We start from the raw sequence: 25,712 nt of genomic DNA, 5'->3' as shown, positions 1-25,712 counted from the left end.
ACCTGTCACCTTAAATAACGTTTCACACTCTATCTGATCTCGCTCTTCATCTGCACCCCTCTGTCCTAAATTTCAACTAAGCTCAAGGAGCAACTCCTCATCTTTGTAGCCTTCCAGACTCGTCAAAAAGTTTAAAACTTTTGCATGTTCATCATTTCTATCACTTTTATATCTAACAATGATTCCAAATTTCTCTAAAAACATACAACTGTACTGCAGTTACACCATCTCTGGACAGCCTGTTTTCTAAAATCTTTAATTTTTAATAAAATGCTTACTTTAAGTTTTAACTAATTTCAGGTCTGATGAAAAATTATCAACCTGAAATATTAACTATTGCTCTCCCCACAAATGTTACTTGACCCTCTAAGAGTTCTGCCATTTTCTGTTTCATCTTGCATTTGTACCAGCAGTAAGCAGCTGATTGAACATTAACTTATTGATATCTGCGGAAGTTTGCTGTGTGATCGCTACACTACCTTACCATAGTAACCTTAGGAAGGTTTGCAGCAGCAGGCTTGGGTAAGTTCAAAGCTGGAATGGCCTACCAGAGGTGCTGACTCTGTATTTCAGATTCAGTTGGTGCGTAATACATTCTGAGGCTAAACAAATCTTTGGTCAAAGTGTGAATAATGTTAATTTGTTTCTGCATATATTACCTCTTGCTTCCTCCAGGTGGCAGTGCATGCTTAATTTTTAGCTGCTTCCTGCCATTTTCTCCTCCTTTGGAAGTTGCAGTAAGAAATAGTTGAACCTTGTGGCTAAGGTTTTTGCTCTTGAGTCAGAATCAAATCAAGTTTATTATCCTTGTCATGTGTAGTGAAATGTATTAACCTAGCAGCAGCAGTTCAATGCAATACATAATATAGAAAGAAAAAAGTAAATCAATTACGGCAAGTATACATATCTATGTTGGATAGATTAAAAATAGTGCAAAAATAATATATATTTAAAAAGTGTAGTGTTCATGGGTTCAATGCCCATTTAGTAATCATATGGCAGAGGGGAAGAAGCAGTGCTAGAATCGCTGAGTGTGTGCCTTCAGGCTTCTGTACCCACTTCCTGACGGTAACAGTAAGAAGAGGGCATGCCCTGGATGAGGGGGGTCCTTAATGATGGACACCACCTTTCTGAGACACCAGTCCTTGAAGATGTCTTGGGTACTATGGAGGCTAGTACCCAAGATGGAGCTAACTAATATTACGACTTTCTGTAGCTTCTTTCAATCCTGTGCACCCATCACCCTCCCCCATACCAGACAGTGATGCAGCCTTTCAGAATGCTGTCCCCGGTACATCTACAGAAGTTTTCTAGTGTTTTAGGAAACTAAATCTCTTCAAGCTCCTAATGAAATGTAACTGCCTTCCTTTTAGCTGCATTGATAAAGTTGGGACCAGGTTAGATCCTCAGAGATCTTGACACCCAGAAACATGAAATTGCTCACTCTCTCCACTTCTGATTCCTCTGTGAGGATTGGTTCGTGTTCCCTCATTTTATTATTCCTGAAGTCCATTGTCAGCCTTAGTCCAAGTCCAACCTTACTGACACTGCAAGGTTGTTGCTGTGACACCACTCAACTAGCTGGTATATCTCATTCCTGAGATTCTACCAACAATAGTTGTATCATCAGCAAATTTATAGATAGCATTTGAGCTATACCTAGCCACACAGTCATGGGTATAGAGTGAGTAGAGCAGTGGGCTAAGCACACACCCCTGAGGTGTGCCAGTGTTAATCATCAGCGAAAAGGACATATCACCAATCTGGACAGATTGTGGTCTTCTGGTCATGAAGTCGAGAATCCAATTGCAGAGGGAGGCACAGAGGCCCAGGTTCTGTAATTTATCGATCAGGATTGTGGGAATGATGGTGTTAAATACTGAGCTATAGTCAACAAACAGCATTCTAACAGGTGTTTGTATTGTCCAGGTGTTCTAAGGCCGTGTAAAGAGCCATTGAAATTGTGTCTACCATAGATCTATTGTGATTGTCAAATTGCAGTGGGTCCAGGTCCTTGCTGAAGCAGGAGTTCATTCTAGTCATGACCAACCTCTCAAAGCATTTCATCACGGCAGATGTGAGTGCTACAGGGTAATAGTCATTAAGGTAGCTCACACTACTCTTCTTAGGCACTGGTATGATTATTATCTTTCTGAAGCATGTGGGAACTTTCAACCAAAGCAATGAGAAGTTGAAAATGTCCTTGAATACTGCCACCAGTTGGCTAGCACAATTTTTCAAAGCCTTGCCAGGTGCTCCATTGGGGCCTACTGCGTTATGAGGGTTCACCCTCCTGAAAGACAGCCTGACGTCGGCCTCCGTGACAGAGATCACAAGATCACTGGGTGCAGCAGGGATCTTCACAGCTGTAGTTATATACTCCCTTTCAAAGTGGGCATAGAAGAGTTGAGCTCATCTGGTAGTGAAGCATTGCTACCATTCGTTCATGCTGAGGGTTTGAGTAACAGCAGCAAACCCGGCATCTGTTATACAAACCTCGGCACTCAAAATGACATTTGTCTTCTCTGGTGCTGAGGTCCACCATCCCACATGTTCCACTGGTGCAGCTTAATAAAAAGATTAGCTTTATTTGACACATGTAAATTGAAACATCCAAACCTTCAGTGAAATGTGTCTTTTACATCGAGGATGTGCCAGGGCGCCTGCGAGTTTCACCATGCTTCGGATGCTGATATAGCATGCCAGCAACTTACTAACTCTAACTTGTAAATTTTTGGAATGTGAGAGAAAACCCACACAGTCACAGGGAAAATGTACAAACTTCTTACAGACAGTGGTGGGAATTGAAACCCAGTCTTAAAGCTGGTGCTCTAAAGTGTTATGCTAACCGCTACACGACAGCGCTGCTAGGCTTTGTTTGGTAACAAGGTCCAGTGGTTATGAGGCTGTGATCATTCTGGTCTGCGAAGAATAATACATAGTCATACAATACATAAATAAGCCCTTTAACCCACCGGGTTCATGCTGACTCTATTGTCCACCTATGCTATTTACTTGCACATGGTCTATTGCCTCCAGTGCCATGTCAATTCAAGTACTAGATATTTGTTAAATGTTATGAGAGTACCTTCTTCTACACACTCAAATGTGAAATTTAAAAATAGTCATCTTTGTGATCACACAGTTCATAGTTCATATCGGTATCCAATTAGTCTCATCCACTAAGTTGCCCATCCTCTGTCCCTTGTCCGTTTACAACATGGAGCGCCACACTAGCGTAACAGTGAGTACAATGCTATTATAGCTTGGGGCATCGGAGCTCTGAATTTAATTCCGGCATTCCAGCCGTATAGTGATGATCCTCTTGAGTGGTTTCTCCATTTTCAGCAGCGGTCGGTAAGTTGGAATTAACATTATAGGAGATGTGGTCAGAGAGGCCAAGATGAGGGTACGAGATGGCTTTGTAAGTACTGTGCCTGTTTGTATAAACATGGTCTAGTCTGTTTGTTTCCATAGTGACCTTGATGACATGTTTGTGGAATTTGGGTAAAACATCCTGCAGGTTAACATCATTGAAGTCTCCTGCAGTTATGAAGAGACCATCTAGATGCTTGTTTTGAAGAGAGCTGGTGATACTGTAAAGCCCCTCAGTGCAACTTTAGCATATGAACTCGGGAGATGTAGGCAACAGTGATGAACACAACAGTAAACTCTCAGAGCAGGTAATGTCAGCATTTCATTGTAATGTGCCAAATTTCCCCAGATCAGTGACCGCTAACTATAGATGAATTTGTGCACCTATCATTGTTAATATATACACTGATTTCCCCCTCTGGGAGAAACCAGTCAAGATCTTTTTTTTTTATCTCCTCCTAGGTTGTTGCAGTAATATTATAACCAACCATCAGCAAGGTCTGCCTGCCTCGTGAAGGACCATGACCATTTGCATTCATCAGTGTATAATTGCACTTTATGTATTAGCATAGAAACAGGGCAAAACAATTCACTAGTCAAGTTTTTTTTTCAGAAGCGGACTTTGGGTGAATGTGAGACACAAGGCGATTACAGGCGTTGTAATCCGGAGCAAAGTGTAAGTGCTGGAAGATCTCGGTGGCTCAAGTAGCATTTGTGGAGGCCAAGGCACGGCTGACATTTTGGATTGACCCCCTGCATCAGGACTGAGAGATTAGAGGAAGATAGATCTTGTAAAGATGTGAGAGGAAGGGATGAGACGGGGCTTGTGTGGTGAGGTGCGGGGGAATGAGTAGATGGAGACGGGTAGGAAGAGGAGGGTAGGTGATAAGTAGAACTGATAAGGCAGGGATGATGCGCAGATGAAAATAGATAGTGGAGTTCGCAATTGGCCATTCTGGTTACATGTCATTTCAACTTCCCTCACCATTCCCACACCTACCTTGTTATGTCCAAGGTTTTTCCACTGCCACAGTGGGGCCAAATACAAACTAGAAAAATGACACCTGATCCACCACTTGGGTAGCCTGCTACTTAAGGGTATGTACACTGAGTTTACCATTTTCAGGTAACCCACATTCATGTTCTCTCTCCCTTTGTTCACCTTTTCCATTACCCCCCCCCCTCACCTTTACTTGGATTCATTACCCCTCCCCACATGGTTCCGCTGCCCATCACCAGCACACCTATTCACTGGCTTTCTTCTTGGCCTGCCTTGCTCATCCTCTCCTCTGTCAATTCCACCTGCTCAATTTTTTCCTTATCTATTTCCACCTAACATGCAGTAGCATCTGTCTCAAAACCCCCTTCTCCTCCTCTCCCCTACCTGGCGGCATCTGTCCACCATCTCCCACCTCAATAGTTTCCACCTGTACCAACCAGCCCCTGCCTCCCTGCCTCTCACTTCTTTCACTTTCGGAAAGCCATGAACAATTTGTTGGAGGGAATTGTAAAATAATAGCTTTCATCACTGTCCATCCTCAGTCCTGATGCAGGATTTCAACCTTTTACCACCAGAGATGCTGATTGTCCCGTTGTGTTTCTTGGGCAGTCTGTTACTGAATGGATTACTCTGATGACCGTGTTAAAATAATGAAGACTCTGATCTGTAGCTTATACTTCAGTCCACTTGTATTTATTTTAATGTGTATGCTCCTAATGATGATTTGATACTTGGGGGCAGAAGGATGTTGATTGAAATTCTAAAATTGTGAGTATAAAGTCCAGGGTAATACTCCCTTGCTGTATTGGAGGAGTGTGAAATGTCAGAGGTGCAATATTTTGGTGAAGGTGTTAAACAAGGACCTGTCTGCTCTATGAAGAGCATTGAAGTTCTCGGCTATGATGAACTCTCAGTATGAAGAACAAAACCAGATTATTGATGTCACATCTCTGTTGTGGGAATTTCTGTGAGTAAATTGGCTGCTACATTTCCTATGTTATCACAATGACCACACTACAGAAAGCGCTGTGTTATCCATGAGAAACATCCTAAGGTCTCAAAAAGCTCTCCACAAATGCAAATCTCTTTAATTTACACTTAGTACTGACCACCTCATTGGCATTTATGGAATCTTGGTGTACACAAATTGCTGTGTTTCTGACATTATAAAAGTGGTAAACATTCAAAAATATCGCCATTGGTTCTTACCCTGTTAATGAGAAAGTCCTTGTTAGAGATTGATTCACTCTCCCAAGGAGTTGCTGTTTGCCTCAGAACCTCAAGTCTACTTAGTTTCTGACTGAATATTTCATCAATTTGTGAGGATTCTGCAACCATCCCACTTTCTAAAACTGGCATTAGCTGTATGGAGGGGGCAAGACTGAGCAATTTGGATGTGTGCTTGCTCACATTACTGGCCCCTGGGGGAATGATTTTAGAAGACAGGCTACCCAAGTCAATCTACTTGTGATTGACTTTCAAGTGGCAGACCCAGCAGTATCGAAGGGCCTAATGAGGTTTGCTCTCTCAGTAGAAAATTTTCTACTGGACTACAAATTTTTTTCAAAAGTGTTGCTTCCTCAGAATTTTTTTGTTTATGATAGACTGCTTGAAGATAAACACATAGTTCAATAGTTCAACTAAGTTAAAAACATTTTGTTAAATGATTTTCATTTGTACTCAGTGTCTGAGACTTCTCGCTTAAGTGTCCAACAATAATTTACCAGCATTGATGGATTCCAGTTGCCCTGGTATCTTTTCTCCATGACCGCAATGTCCTGGTGAAACCTTTCACCATGCTCATCACTAACAGCACCAAGATTTGCAGGGAAGAAGTCTAAATGGGAATACAGAAACTGAATCTTTAGTGACATGTTGCATTTCATGGTTTTATATGCTTGAAGCATGCTTTCAACCAGCTGCATGTAGTTTGGTGCTCTGTAGATGCCGAGAAAAATTTCAACAACTTCCTTGAATGCCTTCCATGTGATTTTCTCCAGTCCTACTAGAAATTCTTCAGCTTGCCTGTCATTGGTGACCTGTTTGATTTGTGGACCAACAAAAATGCTTTCCTTAATCTTGGCATCAGTTATTCTAGGAAGCATCTGTCTCAAATATCAAGATCCTTCATAGAAATTTTTGTGCCTGGTGATAGCAAATTCCATCCTTACAGTTCTGTACCCAATATTTATTACTAAAACCTGTCCTGCCATGCAGCAGCTGTGCCACCTAAGCATGCCTGGACAAGATAGGAAACTTCCCAGCTTACATTGTGGGCAACATTTGAATTAACTTGAATTATGAATTGAAATAATAAACAGAAGTTTATTTAAAAAATGGTGCTTGATAGGGAAATTTCATGGTGATTTTCATGATCAGTAGCCCAAAATTCATAAGAAACACCTAAAGGTATTCAGGAAGCAAAATCTTTGTTGAGCAGTGAAATTACAGGAAAGAGCTGCACCTGGAGCAGCAGGCTGTGTGATTGACTAATGTACATGGTTATGTGTGACAGGGTGCATGGGGATTATAACTTACTTGAAAAATCTCACTGCCATTGCTCATTACAGTCACAGAATGAAACAGACCCTTCAATCCATTGACTTGCCCCCCCCACCTCAATTACTTTTTATTTTCCCTGTGTTCCTATCAACCCCTCCAAGATTCTATTTAGAGTGGCTGCCAACAGGCACTAGATGTGGGAGGAAACTCACACAGATAACACCAGAGATCAGGATTGAATCTGGGTTATTGGAACTGCGAGGCAACAGCTGTACCTTGCTCTGCCCCGAAGCCATCCCAAATCGTCCATTTCAATAAGTGAATACAACAGGAATGCAGTATGTTCCAATTCCCAACAACAAATTATTCATGGCTTTTCACAAATGAAAATGGCTTTTCAGTTAGTTCATTAAACAGCCATGATCTATACCAATTTTAAACAAAATAAACTTTGCTTAACATAATTAATACTCAAGTTGTTCCTGTGAACAGGGTTTCGTATATTGTTGGTTATATGGTTGTGTGAGGGTGCATCTCCTCTGGTGATTGTGGTTTATTGTGTGAAAGTCTTCATGGGTGAATTGATGATGTGACAAAGCTAATCTTTTATCTTTAAATACGAACATTGAATCATACAGAGAAATGCGCTGTTTTCGACACCGACCAATATATTCCAAATATGTGCTGGGGACAGCCCGCGAGTGTCACATTCTTCTGACGCCTACATAACATGCCCACAATTTACTAATCCTAATCTTGTATGTCTTTTGGAATGTGGGAGGAAAGCAGAGCACCCGGACTAAACTGATGTAGTCACAGGGAGAATGTACAAACACCTTACAGACAGTGGCAGGAATTGAACACCAATCTTCCAATTGCTGGCACTGTAAAATGTCATCCTAGTCGCCACACTGCCATCCTGCCCAATGGTGCAGCATTGAAAGTGTGTGGGAGTTTGGTGACAGTGCATTTTTCATGAAAGGGTCTCTTTTAATTTCTGTGTTACTATCTTTAGTAATTTGAGAGTGCATGTGAATTAGTAATTGTCCTTGTGTGTGATTCAGTGAAGATTTGTGTAGCAGTTAATATTGTGTATCATTCATGGCACTATATTTAGCCGTTTGATTGTGTTTAACAATGTGTGTATGTGGTGTTTCAGCTATGAAGTGTATGGTGGTGTGTATGTGGGTCTGTGTGGTTCGCAGTGGTTCTCAGGATGGTGTGTTTTTTTTACAGTGATTACGGTGCAATGTCTGTGTTTAGGTATGTTTGGAGTATATCAAATCTGTTTGCGGCCTGTGTTGTTGTCTGTATGGAGTGAAAGTGGGGTGTGCAGAGGACTTCAGTAGTGCGAATGTGTGGGTGTATGCTTTGTAGTGCATGTTCCCAGAATATTTGACTATGTGAAGCTCAGCATTGAGGATGGATTGACTTGGCAAATTATGGTAGGCAATAGCTTGGAAAGATCTAGTCAAGTCAAAGATTTAACATAATGGTTTCATTGTGGGAGGGTGGGAAGGTTTGTCCCAATTGATAAAGGGTCTTCAGGTCAGCCTTGATTAGATACCACAGCTATCTTCGTAAAAGAAAGGAAGAGGTCACCTCTGACATTGTCAAAATGAAGTTTTCAATTTTGCCTTAATAGAAACACTCGCCCCCTGTCCAAAGGTCATGGTTCAGGCTGCACTCTATCAGCTGCAGAATTCCTTAGAGCATTGTGGAAGGTGCTATTAAATATACAGTACATCCTTGGGGAGCCTCACATAGGCACATACTGCTGTGGAAGTCCAAACAGACCAGAGGTTCCAGAAACAGATCTCATTAATGTGGCATGGATAGACACAGAACATATCATCTGAAAGGCTAGTGCAATGCTGCCTTTATACAGAGAAAGCTAGAAGTCGTGGTGTTAAAAGATGCTGGGTTGTACTGAAGGAGTGTTGAACTATCAGTGGTCCTGTATTTTGGATGAGGTATTATCACATAGCTTTGTCTGCTTCCCCAGTTGAGTGTGAAGAATCCCTGGCACAGTTTTCTGGTCAATATTTATCCCTCATTGCATGCCTTAATTTGCTAATCTGGCACTATATCATATTGCTGTCAGTGGGAGTGTGGCCTTTTGCTGCCCATTGCAATTGCCACACTTTCCAATATTGCTGAATTTGACCATAAAGCGTATCAAGATGTCCTTAAGTCAGTAAAATTGCTATATAAGTGCGAGTTAAAACAAAATGCTGGAGAGGTCAGTGATCTGAAACATTAACTCTTTCTCTCTCCACGGGTACTGTATGACCTGCTGCGTATTTCCTGTATTATTTCAGATTTCCAGCAGGTTTTTCCTTTTCAATTTAATGTTTTTTCTTAACTAATAGAAGTTATTCTCTATTTTCTCCTTCCTAATCTCTCTCAATCTTGTTTTTGACTTCAACCCATGCATCTTTGAAGATGAGGATGTTTCCAGTTGTACATTTTTTATAATTGCAGAGCTGCTTATCTTCATTCGGTACACCAGTGTAGTCTTTCCTGCAATGCTACTGAACTGGCTGTACTGGTATGAGCCAGATGGGAAATAACTGAGTTGTGTCTTGCGATAACATATGGTGAGGAAAAGGAAGCAGCTGAGGCTCTTACTATGATTGTTAAACTATTCTAATTACGTCTGCAGGCTCTGAATGGGTCACACTTCCCTTCATCCCCTTTCCCTGTCACAGAGTCCCCATCAATAGTTCGATCTTCATAATTTGTTTTGTTCAGGTTAATTCAGCTCCCATCTTCATCCCTTAGGATGACTGATTCCATGAGGCATCTCTTTGGGGTTTTCCTTTGTTCCCAGCTCTCCTCTTTGTCGCACATTCTTCAGACACAATTACTGTGAATGGGAGGAACCGAGCCTTGGCCCTCACTTTGTGTTTGACTGAGGCAGCCATTCGCCTTGACATAAATCAGGGCTGGACTATGGAACAGAAGCTTGGGAGGGGTGAGGGAGAGGAAGCATCTGGCTCTCAATCAGCGCCAAATTGAGAAAAGCAAACCAAGCGTGAACTAAGGAAAGAATAGGTAATTGTTCTGGGAAGATAGATATTTGAAAGCTAGTGCAACATTAAGCAAGGACCCTGAAACAAAACTGCTCCTCTATAGATAAGTATCAGTACACTCACTTCAGTGGTGGAAGTAAGTTCAATTTACAGGTCCCATTCTCACTACAAGAGTTCAACATTTAACTCTTGCTGGTTCCCATTATTCTGTTCTGTTGCTTAGGGTTTCTTTGCTAAGTCTTCAGACCACTATTAGAGCTGTTTCCAGCTTCATGCTTCTGATTAGTAAAGTATAAACCAGTCTAGCCTGGAAGGTTTTAACTCAGCAGAAGTAGCTTCCATTAGCAGGACAGTCAGTGACCCAAAGGCCACTGATTTAAGATAATATGCAAAAAAACAAAGGGCAGAGGGGGAAATTTGTTGTATGAATATAGATATAATGAGCAAGAAAGCATTGTCTGAGAGGATAGTGGAAGTAGATTCTATATTTTCCAAAAGTGAATTTTAAAAGGAGAATGGAATGGATAAGGGGAAAACTAGGTGACTGAGGCTAATTGGGTAGCAGTTTCAAAGAGGCAACACAAGTTTGATAGGCCAAATTTCTGACAGTAATAGTTTGGGGAATCAGGATAATTCAAGCATATCGGATCAATTGTGGCTGATTGATCATGTAGTGAATCGATTGGCTCTCTTACTTGCAGAGGATTCTCGCTCTGTCTCTCTCTGTCTCTGTCTTTTGGAGTGGGTTTTAGAGTGCGCATTTTTTTTTTGTCTCGTCAGGCCCAGTTCATAGCTCCCACACTGTAAGTTGCCCAGTGTGTACTGTTACTAACATGACTCAGGAAAAATATTTAATCATACTACTCTTCTCATTCTTGCTCTGTGCAGACATAATAGTAATGATGTGTAAGTGGGACTTTTAGCTAGAAAAGAAAAAAGTAACTATTAGCTCTGGAACTTCTTGACCAGTTGATAAAGGACAGTGCTTGATAGCACAATACAAGTTCTCATAACTAAACAAGGCCTTGTAATTAGGGAGTTTAATTCTATGCTTTATGTAGCTAAACTATGTGGTCTACTGTCTGCTCAGTGTTCATCTAAATACAAATTAAATGCTTAAAGGTGCTCAATTCTACCAATCGTTCTGAATCCAGAGAGCTGGACCTAGATTTTCACAGGTCAATAAAGATGGAATGACAATACTATGTTGTACATTGCATTCAATCCTGTTTTTCCTAGTGAAGAAAGTTTAATCTTGCTCTGCTCTAAGACATTGTGGAAGACGCATGTCTTATCGTACTCATTGATTATCCTGATAATTGAGGTGATATCTTCGATCCTCCCCCCCCCCACCCACAGTATTAATTGCATTCATCTCCATTAAGTGTCGATTAACCCGGTTGTTCTCGTTCCTCGAAGTCAGAACATTGTGGGTTCCTACCTCGTTCTGGGATGTGAGCTCACACAATCCAGGCTGACATTGTGGTCAGTACATAGGAAGTAGAACATAGAACAGTACCGCATAGGAACAAGTCCTTTAGCCCTCAAGGTCAGAGTCTTGCACATGATCCATATCCCTCCATTCCCTACATAGTCATACAACAGTGCCTATCTGAAAGCCTCCTGAATGCCATGCAGCAATCGCGCATAAATAGCTTTGAGTTGTTAAAACATTTATGATCTCATCAAAATACTTAAATGTCGTGATGGTAGCTGGATCCATCACCAGCCCCGCAACCCCCACCACTCTCAGCACCATGTAGCATATTTCAACCACCTGGGTGGAAAAAAAATCTTTCCCTCTAAACCACCTATCCCTTATCTTAAACATTTCACCCTCAGGTCATACTCTGCTAAGAGTAAAGGTTCCTCGTTATCTGTCCTATTCATGCCCTTCAAATTTCATATACTTCATTTGGATTCCTCTTCAACCTGCTCCCCTCCAAAAAAGCAGATCTTCCAGCCTCTCTTCATACCTAACACATCCTATCCCAGGCAACATCATTTTCACCCTCCTCAGTGGAATCATGTCTTTGAAAGACATATTCCAGGCAGTATTTCAACTGTTGTCCAACCAAGTTGTACTATAACTTCCTCTCTTATATTCTGTGTCCCAGTAATGAAAGCTTGTCTGGCCAAGTTTACCACTATGACTTGTGATGTGCAATCAGTTACATACCACACACTGAAAATCTCATTGTATCTGACAGCACTCCAGCTTGTGGTTTGTAACATCATGCACACTCCTCAATTAGGCTGTCTTCCAAGATGGCTATTGATAGTTACATTCTGTGTTCCTTTAATTGTAGTTTATTTTGAGATTTGTGCCATCTTCTCTGCTTTGCGGTGGGAAAGAATTTCAAAGGACATAAAATTCTCAAATATTCCAAAATTTTAGAACAACCAAAGCACCTTCCATTCGGTGAAGTAATTTTCAAAGACCAAGCTGTGGAAGAACGCAGTTGGTCAGTTAGTATCTGTGGAAGTAGAGTAATGGTCTGGTTTTTTTCCAAATCATCCACCATCCTTCTGCTTCCACAGGTGTTGCCCGACCCACTGAGTTCCTCCAGCATTTCGTTTCTTCCGCCAGACCTTAGCACCTGCAGTATCTTGTATCACAAGTATTTTTCACAGGCATTTACTGTTGTAATATTGAAATGCAGCAACCAGTGTGGACATAGCAAAGTCCCAAGATAGTGTGAACATGATAAGATAGTTTAACATGTATCCTGACTGGTTGCATCAAAGTCACACGTGGAAACACCAATCCCAAGGGTGGAAAAGCCTACAAAAAGTAATGGATGCAACCCAGTCCATCACAAGAAAAGCCCTCCCCACCATTGAACACACCTACAAGGAGTGCTGCCACAATAAAGCAGCATCCGTCATCAAGGACTGCTACCATCTAGGCCCTACTCTTCTTGCTGCTGCCATCGGGAAGAAACTACAGGAGCCTTAGGCCCCACACCTCCAGGTTCAGAAACAGTTATTACCCCTCAACCATCAGGCTCCTGAACCAGTGTGGATAACTTCATTCACATCAACACTGAACTATTCCACAACCTATGGACTCAATTTCAAGGAATCTACAACTGGCGTTCTCTACCTATTTATTTACTACTTCATCTATTTCTTTGGTATTTGCACAATGTGTCTTCTTTTGCACATGGATTTTCAGTCTTTGTGTGTAGTTTTCCATTGTTTCTGTGTATTTCCTTGCTCTACTGTGAATGCCTGTGAGAAAATGGATCTCAGGGTGTATATGTGGTGACAGATACGTACTTTGATAAGAAATTTACTTTGAACTTTGATTAAATATTGGCAGGACACCGTAATTCCCTTCCTCTGTTGAAACAGTGCCATTGAGTCATGTACTCCATCTGATGGGACAGACAAAGCCTTGATTTGCAGTCTCATCCAAAAGACAACAACAGTATTACACTCTCTCTTTGTGTAATAGTGGAGTTTTCCCCATGCTGAGGTGGAGATAATAGGGATCTTCGAGTTCCTAGGTGTAAACATCACCAACAAGTTGTCCATGTCCGGTCACAAGGAAGCTATGTCCAAGAAAACACACCAGCGCCTTGAATTCCTCAGAATGCTGAGGAAATTTGACATATCCTAATAATTCTTACCAAATTATTACAGATACAGATGTACCACAGAAAGCAACAGCCTGCTACTGCAGTTGCTCTTCCCAAGACCTTAAGAAATTGCAGAATTGTGAACATAGTCCAGTCTATCATTGGAAACAAGCTTCCCCTTAATTGACTCCAGGAAGATAACCAGCGTAATCAAGGACTCTTCCCACCCCAGTCACTCTTTCTTCTCATCCTCCCCATAAGGGAGAAGCCACAAAAGTTTGAGAACACATACCACCAATGCTCAAGCAGAGTTGCTTTCAACATTGTTACAAAACTCTTACACAGACTTTTTGTGCAAAAAAGATTAACTCTGATCTTTCAGACTACCTCGTCATGGCCTTTGCATCTTCTTTGCCTACTTGCACTGCACTTTTTCTCTAACCGTAACTGCATTCTGTTTTCTCCCCCTTTTGTACAGTCTTGAAGTACCAAATGAAATATTCTGGATGGCATGCAAACAAAAGCATTTCACTGTATCTCGGTACATGTGACAAAAATTATCCGACTACCTGATCCAGAGGCACAGGAACTACCAAATGACCTATCACAGTCTTGTAAAAGTAGCTCATGCCTGAGGTTATAATTGAAAAAGATGAGCCCTGAAATTGCTACAATAGACTTCAATTGTTTCTTCCAAGTATAAAGTGTACTGTAGACACAAATCGGTTTCTGATCATTGTAAGGAGTTTCCAACTACCTCGTTGCAATGTGCAAGTAGACAAGTGTACAAGTGCACAACTTAATTTAGTTTTTTTATATTTGTGTATTTCTTACTGTCATTTATAGTTTCTTTATGTGTAGCAATGTACTGCTGCCACAAAACAACAGATTTCTTACCATTTGCCGGTAATATTAAACCTGAGCAACACACATCAAAGTTGCTGGTGAACGCAGCAGGCCAGGCAGCATCTGTAGGAAGAGGTGCAGTCGACGTTGTAGGCCGAGACTGAGTTAGTCCTGACGAAGGGTCTCGGCCTGAAACTTCGACTACACCTCCTCCTACAGATGCTGCCTGGCCTGCTGCGTTCACCAGCAACTTTGATGTGTGTTGCTTGAATTTCCAGCATCTGCAGAATTCCTGTTGTTTGAATATTAAACCTGATTCTGATTTTGATTTTTGCTCATAGACATGGTTTGGGTTTCAAATCTCCAAGGATTATTTTCATATGTCTAGAGAATGGAAAAACTCTGACAGACATGAAGTGATGGCCCATCTCTTAACAGGTTAAAAAAAAACTTCAGAGGAATCCTGCTTTTAGTTGAGTCAGGAGCTGGGAAGTTTGTTACATGAGCACATTCCGGTACTTCACTACTTCATTTCCCAGGAGAATGATCAGGATGTAGCTTTCCCAGTTCCCTTAGTACGTGTGGCCCTGTGCATATCCTTGAGCACTTTGTCAAGGCTAGCTTGACAGGCATGCTAGATTCAAGCAGCTGTGATTTAGGCTGGATGTTTGCTCTATTAGATAGGTAGGCATTTGTATTGAAATGACTCACTTTCTACCGCTGGTACATAATGACTAAAACCTATGTGCAAAGTACTGTGTAATATATTGTTTTACAGCCAGGCCTGATGAATCTCTCAAAATATGAGGTGCACGTCAGAAACATCCTGGAAAAGGTGGCCGCCTTATTCTCAAAGCAGACTGCAGTTGCTTATGTTTGTAAATGCTCTGTTATTTATTAATACTATACCTTCAAGTAATTGTGTGAATTTACCTTAAAGAGGAAGTAGTTTCTTGTAGAATCATGGAGCAATATAGGCCCTTCAGCCCATCGAGTTGGTGTCTAGCATGTAGCACCCACTTGTACTAGCCCTTCCCAAGTCCCATTTTACTCTCCCTACGTCATTATCAGTACCTTCAGAATCTATGGCTGCACATCAGAATCGAAACCAGGCCTCTAGCACAGTGATGTAAAATCTACGGCAGCACCACTCTGCCCCATGGACCACCTGAAATCCCAGGTGTGTATTTCCCTTCTATTTAGCATGCGATATTACAGTCCAGAATGTGCTGGCAGAAAGGGCACTGGTGATGTTCAGAAAGGATGGTATATTAAGGATTGGAAGGAAAGGTATCTATAGGATTGTGGAAAATCTGCAGGAAAGCAAGACAAATGGGACTTCCTTTCAAAAAAGCTGGAGCCCAAATGATAGGTCAACAAATCTACTGTGAGCTTAATTTTCTTTTCATTCTTGATGTGTGTCAAATCATTGCTGAGCCTTGCCTATAATTTCTGAGTGGTCTCTCCTCTCTCTCCATCATTTCTTCCCAATCAACTTATATTGGGCATTCAGACAGGACAACAAGCACTGGAAACAAGGAGCAGCAGTGGTATTGAGCTTCGGTGCATGGACAGAGACAAATTTACAGTTTTAGTAGGTTTCACAAAATGATTCCTCCAAAGGGACAGCAGTCCATCAGTACTATGCTGGGAGTGCCAGCCTGGACTATGAGCTCAAGACAGTAAAGAAGGATTTGAACCTACAATCATAAAAAATCATTATCATTCCACTTCTAAAACTGAAGCAGGACAAATCATGAACAACATAAAAGACCATAAGACATAGGAGCAGAATTAGACCATTTGGCCCATCAAGTCTGCTCTGCCATTCAATCATGGGTGATCATTTTTTTCCCTTCCTCAACCCCACTCCACGGCCTCCTCCCTGTAACCTTTGATGCCATGTCCAATCCAATGAAGAACCTATCAAACTCTGCCTTAAATACACCCAACGACCTGACTTCCACACCTGCCTGTGGTGATAAATTCCACAAACTCACACCCTTTGGCTAAAGAAATTTCTCTGCATCTCTATTTTAAATGGACACCCCTCTATCCTGAGGCTGTGCCCTCTTGGCCTAGATCCCCGCCATGGGAAACATCCTTTCCACATATTCTCTGTCTAGGCCTTTCAACATCTGAAAGGTTTCAATGAGCTCCCCCTCACCGTTGTAAATTCCAGCAAGTCCAGACCCAGAGCTATCAAACATTCCTGGTATGATAACCCTTTCATTCCTGGAATCATCCTTGTGAACCTCCTCTGAAGCCTTTCCAATACCAGCACATCTTTTCTTAGATGAGGAACCCAGAACTGTTCACCATACTCAAGGTGAGGCCTCACCAGTGCCTTAGAAAGTCTCAGCATCACATCCCCGCTCTTGTATTCTAGACCTCTTGAAATTAATTCTAACATTGCATTTTCCTTCCTCATCACCAACTAACCTTTAGTGTGTAATGCACAAGGACCAAGTCCCTTTGCATCTCAGATTTTTGGATTTTCTCCCAATTTAGAAAATAGTCTGCGCTTTTATTTCTACTACCAAAATATATGACCATGCATTTTCCAACATTGCATTTCATTTGTCACTTTCTTGCCCATTCTCCTAATCTGTCTAAGTCCTACTGCAGCCTACCCATTTCCTCAACACTGCCTGCCCCTCCAACAATCTTTGTAAAATCTGTAAACATGACATCGAAGCCACCTTTTCCATTATCCAAATCATTGATATACAGCATGAAAAGAAGCAGTCCCAACACTGACCCACATGGAAGACCACTAGTCATTGGCAGCCAAACAGAAAAGGGTCCTTTTCAATGATCTAACCATGTCAGTAACTTTCCTGTAATGCCATGGGCTCTTAACTTGGTGAGCAGCTTTTTGAGCACCTTCTCCCTGGTAATAATAACTGCACTCAATTCTCTTCCCTCACACTATTCAACATCTGGCACACTGCTAGTGTCTTCCACAGTGAAGACGGGTGAAAAATACTCATTTAATTCATCCGCTTGCAGCTCTCTTTTACTTTTTACTTGAGAAAGCTTTTACTCTCCACTTTGATATTGTTTGCTAGCTTGCTTTCATATTTCATCTTTTCCCTCCTAAAGATTCTTTTAGTTGCTCTCTGTAGGTTTTTAAAAGCTTCCCAATCCTCTATCTTCCCACTAATTTTTGCTTTTTTGTGTGCCCTCTATTTTGCTTTCACATTAGCTTTGACTTCCCTTGTCAGCCATGTTTTTACTATTTTGCCATTTGAGTAAAACCCTCACTAATTTTTATAGAAAGATACTTATAGGAACTAAGATACTAATATTTTATAGAAATATACTAATATATACTAATTTTTATAATTTTTATAGAAGAAAACATTCTTCTAGGGTGCATCACAACCTGGTATGGAAGTTGTCCTGTCCAAGACTGAAAGAAGCTGCAGAAGATCGTGAACACGGCGCAGCACATCTCACAAACCAATCTTCCGTCCTTGGACTCACTTTACACCGCACGCTGTCGAAGCAGTGCTGCCAAGATAATCAAGGACATGACCCACCCAGCCAACACACTTTTCGTCCCTCTTCCCTCCGGGAGAAGGCTCAGGAGCTTGAAGACTCGTACAGCCAGATTTGGGAACAGCTTCTTAATAACTGTGATAAGGCCGCTGAACAGATCCTGACCCGGATCTGGGCTGTACCCTCCAAATATCCGGACCTGCCTCTCGGTTTTTTTGCACTACCTTACTTTCCCTTTTCTATTTTCTGTTTATGATTTATAATTTAATTTTTTAATACTTACTACCAATTTGTAATCCAGGGAGCGGGAAGCGCAGAATCAAATAGTGCTGTGATGATTGTACGTTCTAGTATCAATTGTTTGGCGACAATAAAGTATAAAGTATTTCTTTGTTTTTGGAATACATCTATCCTGCACCACCTTCATTTTTTCCCAGAAACTGATGCCATTGCTGCTCTGCTGTCATCCCTGCCAGCATCTCCTTCCAATTTACTTTGGCCATCTCCTCTCTCATACCACTGTAATTTCCTTTACTCCACTGAAATACTGCTATGTCAGACTTTACTTTCTCCCTATCAAATTTCAAGCTGATCTCAGTCATATTGTGATCACTGCCTCCTAAGGGTTCTTTTACCTTAAGCTCCCTAATCACCTCCGGTTCATTACATAACACCCAATCCACTATAGCTGATCCCCTGGTAGGCTCAACAACAAACTGCCCTACAAAGCCATTTCATAGGCATTCAACAAACTCACTCTCTTGGGATCCATTTCCAACCTGATTTTCCTAATCAAACTTGCATGTTGAAATCTTCCATGACTATCATAACGTTACCCTTTTGACATACCTTTTCTATTTCCCATTGTGATCTGTGGTCCACATCCCAGCTACTGTTGGGAGGCCTGTATATAACTGCCATCAGGGTCCTTTTACCCCTGCAGTTTCTTAACTCAGCCCACAAGGATCCTACATCACATCTTTCTAATGATTTCATGCCATTCTTTACCAGCAGAGCCATGCCTACCTTCCTATCCCTCCAATACAACGTGTAACCTTGGGCATTCAGCTCTCAACTACAATCATCCTTCAGCCATGATTCACTGATGTCCATGACATCATACCTGACAATCTGTAATAGTGCAAAAAGATCATCCACCTTATTTCTTATACTTTGTGCATTGAGATATAACACTTTTGAGTACTGTATTTACTACCTTTTTTCATTCTGTATCCCTAATGCACCCCACTGGCTGCAATTTTGTCCTACCATCTGCCTGCCCTTCCTGACAGTCCGATTACATGCTCTCTTTGCTTTTTTAACATCTGTCCTATCCTGAGTCCCTTTACTCCAGTTCTCGCCCCCCGCCAAATTAGTTTAACCCCGCCCCAACAGCTCTAGCAAACCTGCCCGAGAGAATATTAGTCCCCCTTGGGTTCAGGTGCAACCCGTCACTTTTGAATAGGTCATACCTCCCCTAGAAGAGATTCCAACAATCCAAGAGTTTGAAGCCCTGCCCCCTGCACCAGCTTCTCAGCCATGCATCTAACTGCCAAATCATCCTGTTTCTACCCTCACTGGCACGTGGCACAGGCAACAATCCAGAAATTACTACCCAGGAGGTCCTGCTTCTCAGCTTTCTGCCTAGCTCTCTAAATTCCCTTTGCTTTTCCTTCCTATGTCATTGGTACCGTAAAATGCTGTGGATGCGATCCAGGTCGTCCCTGACCCTGACACCTGGAAGACAACAACCCATATGAATGTCCCATTCACGTTCACAGAATCTCCTGTCTGTCCCCCTGACTATTGAATCCCCTATCACTTCCACTCCCCTCTTCTCCTTCTTTTCCTTCTGCACCACGGACCCATGCTCAATGCTAGTAAGCTGGTCTCCGTGGCATTCCTGTGCGAGGTCATCCCCCACTACAGCATCCAAAGTGGTATACTTATTATCGAAGGGAATGGCCATGGGGTGCCCTGCACTAACTGCCTTTTTCACATTATCATTTCTCCTGATAGTCACCCAGCGACTCGTCTCCTGTAACTTCAGGGAGACTCTGATCGATTTTCTCCTCACTCTCTCATACAAGCCGAAGGTCATCCAGCTGCTGCTCCAGATCCCTAACACGGTCTTCAAGGAGCTGCAGCCAGATGCACTTCACACAGATGTAGTTCCCTGGGAGACCGCGCTGGAGTCAGAAAGAAGCTTTGTGGTACATCTTGCACACTTTTTAATCCAATTTAATTATAATTTACATTGGTTACTTTCATAATTTTTAAATATTTATAATATTTTAAAATAAAAATACGAATGGTGGTAGCAATGTCTGGTAAAGTTGGAGATGGTAAATGTGATTTGTGTTTAAAGCCTTACCTAGGAGACATACTAATGCTAAGTTTATCTCATAGCACCTTGGTCCACAGCTATCAAGCATGGATTGGCGTGATACCCTGATTTGGAAGTTTCTAGACCTCCTTTAAAACTAAGGTGAAAACAATAGTGTGGTTTGCTCCACATTCCAGATTGTTCTGCCCTGGGAGTTTGACCTAATATGGAAGATTCTGGCCATATGATTAAACAGTGGTGCTTTTCATTCATTAAGTTCTATGCAGTTGGTTTGTGTTGACTGAATAAAAGTTGAGAATAGTTATGACTATAAGAAGCACATGCAGCAAAATTCACAGATCCTCCAGCAGGTAGAGCTGCCTAGCACTCCGGGACAATGGATTAGTCCCAGATGGTACAGCCACTGAGCCCAGCTATTTACTTGCACACAGAGCACAGGGGCCAATGGCACAAGCAACCGTGTGTGTGTGTGTGTGTGTGTTTGTGCTGTAACAGGATGAAATGACTGCTGCCACATGGATTAGGTAAGCCATCTCAAGTTTCCCAGGACTCCCTGGGCCATCAGGTGACGGCCTAAGGGATGGAGGTACTGTCACGAGCCCTGCTGACCTTGCACCTGTATTTATCAATTGACTTATCTAGAGTTGTTTAACCCTTGTGCTTTCTGTTTAACCTTGTTGAGTTTATTGTGATTGGCACAGGTTTTCTGCATACTGCACTTATTTAAAGTGGATTCCTAATTAGCACAGACCGCGGGGTCCTTTTGTGTTTCGAGAATGATTCATCTTGTGGTATTACTCAGACAAGCCACCGGTTTCCTACTGGAAATCCTATGAAAAAAATTCTTGTTTTGGTTGCAGCATGGGTGTCTGTCATTCCTCTGCACCTGGGTTCAGTTATCTGTCAGTGCACACCGTGACAGGTTCAGGATCCTGATGGTTGTAGTGTAATAACTATTCCTGAACCTGGTGGTGTGGGACCTAAGCCCTCTATCCCTTTTGCCTGCTGGTAGAAGGGAGAAGAGGGCATGGTCAGGATGGTGTGGGAGTATGTGAGGCAGTGGACAGAAGAGCTTCTGAAGAGGTGAGCGTAGTGGCAGACCAGGAACCAGTTAATGATTTGATATCCAGCACGCTGGTTCAGGATGAATTATCAGAGAACTGTCTGGGTTTACCATGATGCTCAACTGTGACTGGAGTGACAAAATAGTGAGTCCACTTACCCAAGTCTTCCACTACTACTGTGAAGGTGAATGAAATGCAATCTTTTATTGCGAGGGAATAGCAGAGCACAGGAGAGCGGTTCTTCATTTCCAGAGAAAGATTTGGAATATTGGCCTTCCCCAAGTAACGAATGCCCAACTTGCATACAGCTCATACTCTACATATAAGCAAAATCAGTGGGATAGATTTGTCAGCGGCTGTGGGCTGTTCTTGCCTCCAGCTGGAATTTTACTACTTCAAACCTAAGAAAATATTCTAGTTAACATATTGATGTGCATTCTAATGACACAACATCCAAACCAGCAGCAGGGTCCTTTTTAAAAATGTCAGTAGCATTTAAAACCTTATCTGCAGTAAAGTCTTTTTCAAGCATATTATTAGCCCAAAATAGACTTGGGCTAAATTTAGAAACATAGAAACAAAGAAAACCTACAGCACAATACAGGCCCTTCAGCCCACAAAGTTGCGCCGAACATATCCCTACCATAGAAATTACTAGGGTTACCCACAGCCCTCTATTTTTCTAAACTCCATGTACCCATTCAAAAGTCTCTTAAAAGACCCTATCGTATCTGCCTCCACCACCGTTGCCAGCAGCACATTCCACGCACTCACCACTCCCTGCGTTAAAAAAAAAACAACAACTTACCCCTGACATCTCCTCTGTACCTACTCCCAAGCACCTTAAACCTGTGCCCTCTTGTGGCAACCATTTCAGCCTTGGGAAAAAGCCTCTGATTATCCACATGATCAATGCCTCTCATCACCTTATACACCTCTATCAGGTCTCCTCTCAACCTCCATCACTCCAAGAAGAAAAGGCCGAGTTCACTCAACCTGTTTTCATAAGACATGCTCCCCAATCCAGGCAACATCCTTGTAAATCTCTTCTGCACTCTTTCTATGGTTTCCATATCCTTCCTGTGGTGAGGCGACCAGAACTGAGCGCAGTACTCCAAGTGGGGTCTGGCCAGGGTCCTATATAGCTGCAACATTACCTCTCAGCTCCTAAATTCAATTCAACGATTGATAAAGGCCAATGCACCGTATGCCTTCTTAACCACAGAGTCAACCTGCACAGCTGCTTTGAGTGTACTATGGACTCAGACCCCAAGATCCCTCTGATCCTCCACACTGCCAAGAGTCTTACCATTAATACTATATTCTGCTATTATATTTGACCTACCAAAGTGAACCACTTCATACTTATCTGGGTTGAACGCCATCTGCCACTTCTCAGCCCAGTTTTGTATCCTATTGATGTCCTGCTGCAACCTCTGACAGTCCTCCACACTATCCACAACACCTCCAACCTTTGTGTCATCAGCAAACTTACTAACCCATCCCTCCACTTCCCCATCCAGGTCATTTATAAAAATCACGAAGAGTAAGGATCCCAGAACAGATCCCTGAGGCACATCACTGGTCACCGACCTCCATGCAGAATATGACCCATCTACAACCACTGTTTGCCTTCTTTGGGCAAGCCAGTTCTGGATCCACAAAGCAATGTCCCCTTGGATCCCATGCCCCCTTACTTTCTCAATAAGCCTTGCATGGGGTACCTTATCAAATGCCTTGCTGAAATCTATATACACTACATCTACCACTCTTCCTCATTAATGTGTTTAGTCACATCCTCAAAAAAATTCAATTAGGCTCGTAAGGCACGACCTGCCCTTCACAAAGCCATGCTGACTATTCCTAATCATATTATACCTCTCCAAATGTTCATAAGTCCTGCCTCTCAGGATCTTCTCCATCAACTTACCAACCACTGAAGTAAGACTCACTGGTCTATAATTTTCTGGGCTATCTCTACTCCCTTTCTTGAATAAGGGAACAACATCCGCAACCCTCCAGTCCTCCGGAACCTCTCCCATCCCCATTGATGAAGGAAAGATCAGTGCCGGAGGCTCAGCAATCTCCTCTCTCGCCTCCCACCGTAGTCTGGGGTACATCTCATTCGGTCCCAACGACTTATCCAACTTGATGCTTTCCAAAAACCCCAGCACATCCTCTTTCTTAATATCTACAGGCTCGAGCTTTTCAGTCTGCTGCAAGTCGTCACTACAATCACCAAGATCCTTTTCCATCATGAATACTGAAGCAAAGTATTCATTAAGTACCTCTGCTATTTCCCCCAGTTCCATACACACTTTCCCACTGTCACACTTGATAGGTCCTATTCTTTCACGTCTCATCTTCTTTATTAAATGTTAGCTTTATTATTAAGAATGGCAAAAGGAAATTTAAAATTCTTTTCTGACAGTCTATTTCCATGGGCATCTTCTGGCAGGTGGGAACTCAGTTCAGTTCTGGCTTGTGGACTGTTTGGGTTGCAATCAGTTGACAGGGACCAAACCCTGTTGCAGCTAGGGAAGGGCTGTACTGTTTTCTACTCTGTATCCCACCACTCAAAAGAATATTGTCTTGTGAGGGACAAAAGTGACTCCCAGACTGATATCAGCTTTTAAAGGGTTAAATTATGAAGGATGATGCCATAAACGTGGCAATTATTCCCATGAGTTTAAAAGGTCAAGGAGGAAGGTGATTGTGGTGCTCAAGATTATAAAAAGTTTCAACAGGGGAAGTGCAAAGGAATTATTTTCTCTAGTGGGGGAAATATCCGGATTAAGATGTCAGAATCCTAAAATTAGACCCAGGCCTTTCGGAAAAAGGATACTGGAAATATGGAATTCTTCCCTAAAAGGCTGTGAATGATGAGAGGTAATTGGAGCATTCAAGATTGAGATTTTTGTTTGGTTAGGATATCAAGATTTATAGATTTTAAAAAATGTCAGGAAGTGCAACAAAGGTATAACTCAGCTGTGACCTAGTGGAATGCTGGCCACAGTCCAAGAAGCGGAATGCTCTATTCCTGTTTCTGTGCTTTCAGCTCCTGGTCATCTGCTGCACTTTGGCATTACTGACACTCCACAGCAGCTGGACGATCACCAGGTTACTTTCTCCAGTTTAGAGAACATTTAATAACAGGCACTTCCACAATAGGATAATGGCCATTCAATATCCAATGCACTATATCATCGTGCAAAACACTTCTGTACCTGTTAAATTGCAAGACTCTCAACTGCAATGTAAAATTCTAAATTTAGTAACCATACTGAAATTTCACCATCTTAATTATCTTTCAAGAATGAGAAGTATACTCAGACATAAACTAATTAAAAATTAAATTGGGTACCTTTTCCCTGCAGTGACATACATTTTGTGAAGGTCACATTAAGGAATAGGGCTGATCCTACACATATTTTAAACCGAACCCATAAGTCAGAAGGCAGTCTGCTCTGGAGGCTGAAATATAAAATCTAGGTTGTCAACTTGGTGCAGTACTGAAAGACTGCTGCAATGCAGGGATGAATCTGACACTGAACTCTCAATAAAACCTGGCAATCATTTATCCTTCAGGTGCCATTAATAAATTTGTTGGTGTTGCTGATGGTGGGATCTTGCTGTGCTCAAATAGTTTGCTTTGGAGCTTAGAAGAATGACAGATGATCTTATATAAAGCATAACATCCTAAGAAAATCTGAAGGGTCAGGTGGTTCAGTGAAGCACCCCTTTTCCTTGCATTACCAACATAATGACTTTAACTCTTCCTATTTATATGTAAGACAATTTGGGAGGTCCTATGATTGTAAAAGGTACTATACAGATATTCTGCAAACTAAAGCTTGCCTGATTTCTTGCTGACAGAAATTAATTGACATAAGTTGTTTCTGATTGTAAGGACCACCCAACCCTTTTACTGTTCATGATCTTATTTGAAATAATTCCTATTCCATAGAAAGCAAAAATCAACCTAAATATTATTGCAACACACACAAGATGCTGGAGGAACTCAGCAGGCCAGGCAGCATCTATGGAAAAATGTACAGTCAATTTTTCAGGTCAAGACCCTTCTTTTTTTGCTGTAAGATTGTTCAGGCAATTCAACAAAGCAACCAGTTTCCCAAGATGTGGGGGACAGTTGCAGAAAAACAAACATAGAACTAGGACTCAAACAAAAAGAATTCTGCAGATGCTGGAAATTCAAGCAACACACATCAAAGTTGCTGGTGAACGCAGCAGGCCAGGCAGCATCTATGGAAAAATGTACAGTCGACGTTTCAGGCTGAGACCCTTCTTTTTTTTGCTGTAAGATTGTTCAGGCAATTCAACAAAGCAACCAGTTTCCCAAGATGTGGGGGACAGTTGACGAAGGGTCTCGGCCTGAAACATCGACTGTACCTCTCGGCCTGAAACATCGACTGTACCTCTTCCTAGAGATGCTGC

The 25,712-nt window shown here is 42.0% G+C and overlaps 1 protein-coding gene across 1 annotated transcript in view; it reads left to right on the top strand.

Moving 5' to 3' along the window:
• The window catches only part of tab2 (TGF-beta activated kinase 1 (MAP3K7) binding protein 2), a 56,780-nt gene extending 38,571 nt beyond the window's left edge, over positions 1–18,209 (top strand). Inside the window, exon 10 of the transcript XR_010018974.1 lies at positions 17,700–18,209. The gene's annotated coding sequence lies outside the window, so the exon portion shown is untranslated. The remainder of the gene's footprint in view (positions 1–17,699) is intronic.
• The last annotated feature ends 7,503 nt before the right edge of the window (positions 18,210–25,712 follow it).

The sequence above is a fragment of the Mobula hypostoma genome, chromosome 8 (assembly GCF_963921235.1).
Source record: "Mobula hypostoma chromosome 8, sMobHyp1.1, whole genome shotgun sequence".
Taxonomy (NCBI): Eukaryota; Metazoa; Chordata; class Chondrichthyes; order Myliobatiformes; family Myliobatidae; genus Mobula; species Mobula hypostoma.
Note: the sequence above shows the minus strand (reverse complement) of the source record. Positions and strands in the feature narration are given on the sequence as shown.